The 5,886-nt window shown below is 47.1% G+C and overlaps 1 protein-coding gene across 1 annotated transcript in view; it reads left to right on the top strand.

The window, feature by feature from the left end:
* Positions 1–5,886, top strand: part of Taok3 (TAO kinase 3) — a 191,254-nt gene that overhangs the window by 72,211 nt on the left and 113,157 nt on the right. Inside the window, exon 2 of the mRNA XM_026784036.1 lies at positions 4,872–4,959. The gene's annotated coding sequence lies outside the window, so the exon portion shown is untranslated. The remainder of the gene's footprint in view (positions 1–4,871; positions 4,960–5,886) is intronic.

A 5,886-nucleotide genomic window follows, 5' to 3' on the forward strand; every position in this document is an offset into this window, starting at 1 on the left:
CCATCCTCTGATGCCCATCCCATCCTCTGATGCCCATCCCATCCTCTGATGCCCATCCCATCCTCTGATGCCCATCCCATCCTCTGATGCCCATCTTCCTTCTGCCGCCCTATCCCACTCTTTGATGCCTCAGCCCTCTCTCTTAACGCCCCAGCTGCCCTCTGACATCTGACTCTCCATAATGCCCCAATCCTCCAGTCCTCCAATGCCTTGGCCCACCCTCTGAAAGCAAGAGATGAATAACAGTTATTTTAAGAGACTGGCTTCATTGTGAACCCAAAGTTGCTGGTCCCCTCCAAGACCCTCTGACCATACCCCATTCGTTGTGTTGTGCTAAGAGATGACCCCAGGACCTTGTACGTACTTGACAAGTGTTTGGCTATCCAATCACATCCCAAGCCCTCTGGGCATATATGTGAGATATTTATATTCCTTTTTAAAGATTTCTTTTAAATTATTTATATTCATATGTGTGTATGAGAGTCATAGGATCCCCTGGAGCTTGAGTTAGAAGAAGTTGTGAGCCACCTGATGTGGGTGCTGAGAACCAAACCCAGTATCTGCTCTTAACCACTGAGCCCACCTCTCCAGCCCTGTTCTTAACTTAATGATGTCCCCAAATTTCTCCACTCTGTGGGCTGAAGTACTGAATACATATGTATTGTGCACCCCAGGGGCACACATGACCCAGGAACCCCATCTGACGTGACACTGAAGTGTTCTGGATTGCCCTCCAAAGCATGACGACTTGGGCGTGCGGTTCAGGGAAAACGTTCTGGGCTGGGAAATAAGAAATTCTGGGTTTTAGTTTGAGGAAAGCCACTGTGCAGGTGTGGGGTAACAGTTAAGTTCCTGAGATTCAGCATATTCAAGGAATGAAGGAAGGGAGAAGAGAGAAGGGAAGGAGAAGAGAGGGAGAGGAAGCAGGGAAAGAGGGAGGGAGGGAGGTGGCTGGTATTCCAGTGTGAAGACTGACTCTTCTTCCCTTCCTTGATGTTGAAATACCGTGGGGTTTCAGCTTCGCTGGCTCCTGGTTTGTCTCAGAAGTGATATGATTAAAACATGTCAAGGTAAGGGCTGGAGAGATGGCTCAGAGGTTTAGAGCATGGCTGCTCTTCCAGAGGACCTGGGTTCAATTCCCAACACCCACATGGCAGCTCACAACTGTCTGTAACTTCAGTTCCAGGGGATCTGGCGCCCTTGCACAGACATATATGCAGGCAAAACACCAGTGCACAGAAAAGTAAAAATAAGTAAATCTTTTTAAAAATGGCAAAGCAATCGAGAGCCCCAGTGAATCAGCCTCCAGGTTTCTGGGAAGGGAAGTCCTGGACATGCTGTTTCTCTTCTCGATTTCTCTGTTTCTTGTTTTTTCCACAAGGCCTGTGAACAAGCTACTCGCTGACTTCCCGGCATTGGACGGCTTCCATATCCGAGGAACAAGAGTAAACCGTGTTATTTCAGTTGTTGATGAGAGCTGTGCTAAGCTAGCCAGATTGTTTAGTTGACCCAAGGGCCTGAGACTTGAAAGACAACATTCTTGGCACTGTTCTCAGCCATCACTGGCCATGTGACATTTAAGGTTGCAAGAGGTTGAGGAAGGAAGATGATTTTGCGCATGTCACTTCAGCTAATGCTCAAAGTGAAGTCCTCCCTGGGGAAAATATATCTAATCATGTTTGGAGAGGAGGGTGGGTTTGGATTCTCATTTTTGGTTCTGGTTGAATTGGGCAAGAGGAGATTGGTGGAGGTTTTCATGGATCATCAGCTATTCACTGAGGCCAAAGAACCCAGCTAGTCCAGCCCTGAGTATGTACTCAGGAGAAATGAAAACAGAAGGCCACTCAAAAGTGTGGGCGCCAATGACTAAACTGCCATCATCCACAATAGCCAACAGGTGCATACGGCCCAGTGTCCATCAGCCGATCTGTGGACAGGCAACTGTGGTATGCTCACATATAGAACACTGCGTGACCAGACAGGAAATGCGGATTCATGCTACATGCTGGCCTATATTACATGTTAGAAGCCGGTTCTAAAAGAGCACAGTATGAGCCTGTTCTCATGAACTATCAGGAACCAGGAAGTGGAAGGAGACAAGTGCTGCCTAGTGTTTGCCTAGCATAGAGGGCGGGAAAGTGAAGGCTGTGGGTTTCTAAAAATATTGTTATAATAACCCGGGGAAACACCAAATACCAGTGAGCTTCTCGGTTGAAATGAGCAGATTAGATGCGGGGGCTCTGTTTCAGTCAGGCAGGTTTTTGAGTGAGAATGTGAAGACGCAGCTCAACCAGGAAGTGAACTTGAAGGTGTACCTTGCTCTGAGCATGCTCCAGACACTCGAGAGTGGGTTTGTCTGTTTGTTTAGCACTGCAGCAAAGAGTTAAAGTTAGAGGCCAGACCGGGGTGGTGGTGGCTCAGTCAGTAAAGTGCTCACTCTACCCACAGCAAAGGCCAGCAGTCGGGGTGGGGGTCTGCCTGTAACCCTAGTGCTGGGGAGGAAAACAAGCGCTCCCTGGAGCTCACTGAGCAGCCAGCCACGCCATCAGTGAGCTCCTGACCTTGTCTCAGACAGACAGACAATAGATAGATAGATGATAGATAGATAGATAGATAGATAGATAGATAGATAGATAGATCAGAAGTGATTAAGACACCTGACATCGAACCCAGACGTCCACATTCATATAAACACACATACATACTCACATACACACACACACACACACTCATAGAGGCTCATAGAGGCTACAGTCAGACTAGAATAGTGGGGGAGATTAGCGATGGAGTTACTGATGTCTTGGTGATTAGGTGAAATCTCATGCTGAACGCAAGCAGGCTCTGGCTAATCTAAAACAAGGCACAGAAAGAATCAGAGGGAATGACAGAAATCACCAAACCAACAAACAAAAACTGTGGATCCTAAATGGAGGCACCAGAGGAGACTTGGTGTATCCGCAGCAGGAGGGGGACAAAGCCAGAGATGGAAGCTGAGATATCTCTTCTGGCTGTTTGTGTTTCTTCCTGCAAGGTCTCCAGGCTTAAAAACCTACTCCCAGGCCAGGGGTGGTGTGCAGACCTTTAATCCCAACCCTCAGGAGACAAAGACAGGCAGATCTCAGTGAGTTTGAGGCCAGCCTGGTCTACATGGGGAGCTCCAGGCCAGCCAAGGCTGCCTAGTGAGATCTCCCTCTGAAGAAAACAAAGACTTGCTCTGGGCCTGGAGAGATGACCGAGGGGCTAAAGCCTCTCACACGAGCATGACGACGTAGGTCTGCATACCCAGAACCAATCTGAAGCTTACTGTCTCCAGTGGTGGAATAAAGACTGCAAGGGAATGGAGACCTTTTTAACAAAACGGACCCGGAGCCATCCTTAGGCAACCTTTGAGAACAGTGTTCAGTGAGATGGCAAAGCCAAAAGTCTGAAGAAGAGGTTCTATGATGATGTTTACGTATCAAAAATGCAGGCACGAAAAAATAAATATGGACATGGAGAAAGGAAAGCCCGTTGTTAGTAAGGGTGGTGGATGCTGTGTGTATTCTGTGTGTGTGGTGGGGGTACATGTGGAGGCCAGAGAACCCCACGGCTAGCATTCCACAGTATTTTTTTCTTTTGATGTTTTTTGAGACAGGGTTTCTCTGTGGTTTTGGAGCCTGTCCTGGAACTAGCTCTTGTAGACCAGGCTGGTCTCGAACTCACAGAGATCCGCCTGCCTCTGCCTCCCGAGTGCTGGGATTAAAGGCGTGCGCCACCATAGTATTGATTGCCTTGTTTTGAGTCTCTCATTGGCTGACAGTGCACCAGTTCAGCCAAGCTGGCTGGTCAGCCTGCCTCTGCCACCTCAGCTCGTGCATTTAAAAACTACCACACCCAAGTCTGTCTGTTTGTTTTTGTTTTGTTTTTATGCACGTCCTTGGGCTATGCAGAGAACTCACCCTTGCTCTCAAGCACTTTACCAGCTGAGCCATCTCCCAGGCTCTGGATTGGGAATTTTTTTTTAAAAAAAGCTTCTAAAATTGTTTCTACATTGGTCATGTATTTTTTAATAGCTAATTTAAAACTAATAGTTAATGTGGAAATGTGGGCAGTTGGTTACAGACGAGTCTGGAAAGGGACATAGATGGAACTGCAGAAGCCACTGACATCCCCAGCCCTGCCCAGAGCCAGGGGCATCACCAGTGCTGCCAGATTATTCTTGTACCACACGCTGCCAGTTAGGGGTCATCATTATTCCCATGCACATTTAGTTGTTTTTAGTCAGATTTTGTTCTTTTTCTTTTTTTGAAATTGGTTTCTTTTTGTTTTATGTGTATGAGTGTTTAGTCTGCATGTGTGTCTGTGCACTGTGTGTGTCCAGTGCCCAAGGAGACTAGAAGGTATCAGCTCTCCTGGAACTGGAGTCACAGGTGTTTGTGAGCGGCCACGTGGGTGCTGGGAACCCTACTTCAGCAGAAGTGTTCTTAACTGCTAAGCCAGCTCTTGCAGCAGGTGGGTAGAATGCTACAGATCTGAGGGTCCTCCTCCATGTACACCAAGCTAGTGTCACAAGTGTTCATCTTGTGGGAATCTAAGTCGCCCATGGTGAAGATTGATCTTCTCCATTTGTTGTCCGTGCAGGACAATAAATGTTTTATATTATTTTTGTAAACATTTAGAACTACCACCTCATTTGTTTTTAACAAGTGACATAGGTCTCATTAGGTCGAACAGACAGGCGTCAAGTTCCTGTACTGCAGCCGTCCGCGGTCCCCACCCTCCGGAGTTGCGGGGACCCCAAATGTCTACCACCACATTCAGCTTTAATTACTTTCTCCGTCGCTTTTCTCCTAGAATTATATATTTTATATATTTTACCCTTCTGTCCACAGGTGCGGGAGACTCGGATTGCGAGCGAGAAGAGATTGCTGCCATGATGACCCTGAGCAACACTGTGGGTTCTGTGCCACACAGCAAGAGGTACTGTGCACATCTCTGTGACCTAAGGTTCTGTGCATACCTTCCACCTTAAAAAAAAAAATTAGGGACAAGTGATGTTTTCTATGGTGAAATTTTACTATCTTTGTAAGAACACAAAAGGAAGAAAACACGCAAGTAAGAAAATGGTACATGATATGGCTAGAGAGATGGCTTAGTGGTTAGGAACATGTACTGCTCTTGCAGAAGTCCCGAGTTCTGTTCCTACACCCCCATAGGACAGCTTCCATCCACCTGTGATTCCAGCTCCAGGAGGTTGGGTGCCCTCTTCTGGCCTCCACTGGCACTGCATGCATGTGTACAAACCCACACACAGACACATGCATGTATACAATTTACAAAATGAAATAAATGTTTTTTAAATGTTAATATTATTAAAAGTGGTCTTTTTAGGGCTGAGGAGATGACTCAGTCAGCGTATTATTTGTTGTACAAGCATGAAGACCTCCCTTTGATCCCCCTAGAACCTACATAACCAACCAGGCATGGTGGCATGGATTTGTAATCCCAGCTGTGGGATTACAAGGTGGAGACAAGAGGCACACTGGGGCTCACTAGCCAGCCAGCCTGACTGAACTGATGAGCTCTGGGTTCAGTGTAAGACCGTGTCTCCAAAGTTAGATGGAGAAGCAGTTGAGGAGCAGACCTTTACTGGTCTCCTGCCTCTACTTGCACAGACATGGCCGAGCACATCTACACCCACTTGAACATGTACATACACGCACATGCACGCACGCGCACACACATGGTTTCTTTTCAGATTCTCCATATTGTCTGTCAGAGATAACCATGGAGAATCACGCGGTAATAAGAAACAGCTTGCTGATGCCCTTCTCCAGGAAAATGCACATACACACACATACACATACACACACACACACACACACACACACACACACACACACACAC

Source organism: Microtus ochrogaster, chromosome 2 (genome assembly GCF_000317375.1).
Source record: "Microtus ochrogaster isolate Prairie Vole_2 chromosome 2, MicOch1.0, whole genome shotgun sequence".
In the NCBI taxonomy this organism is placed as follows: Eukaryota; Metazoa; Chordata; class Mammalia; order Rodentia; family Cricetidae; genus Microtus; species Microtus ochrogaster.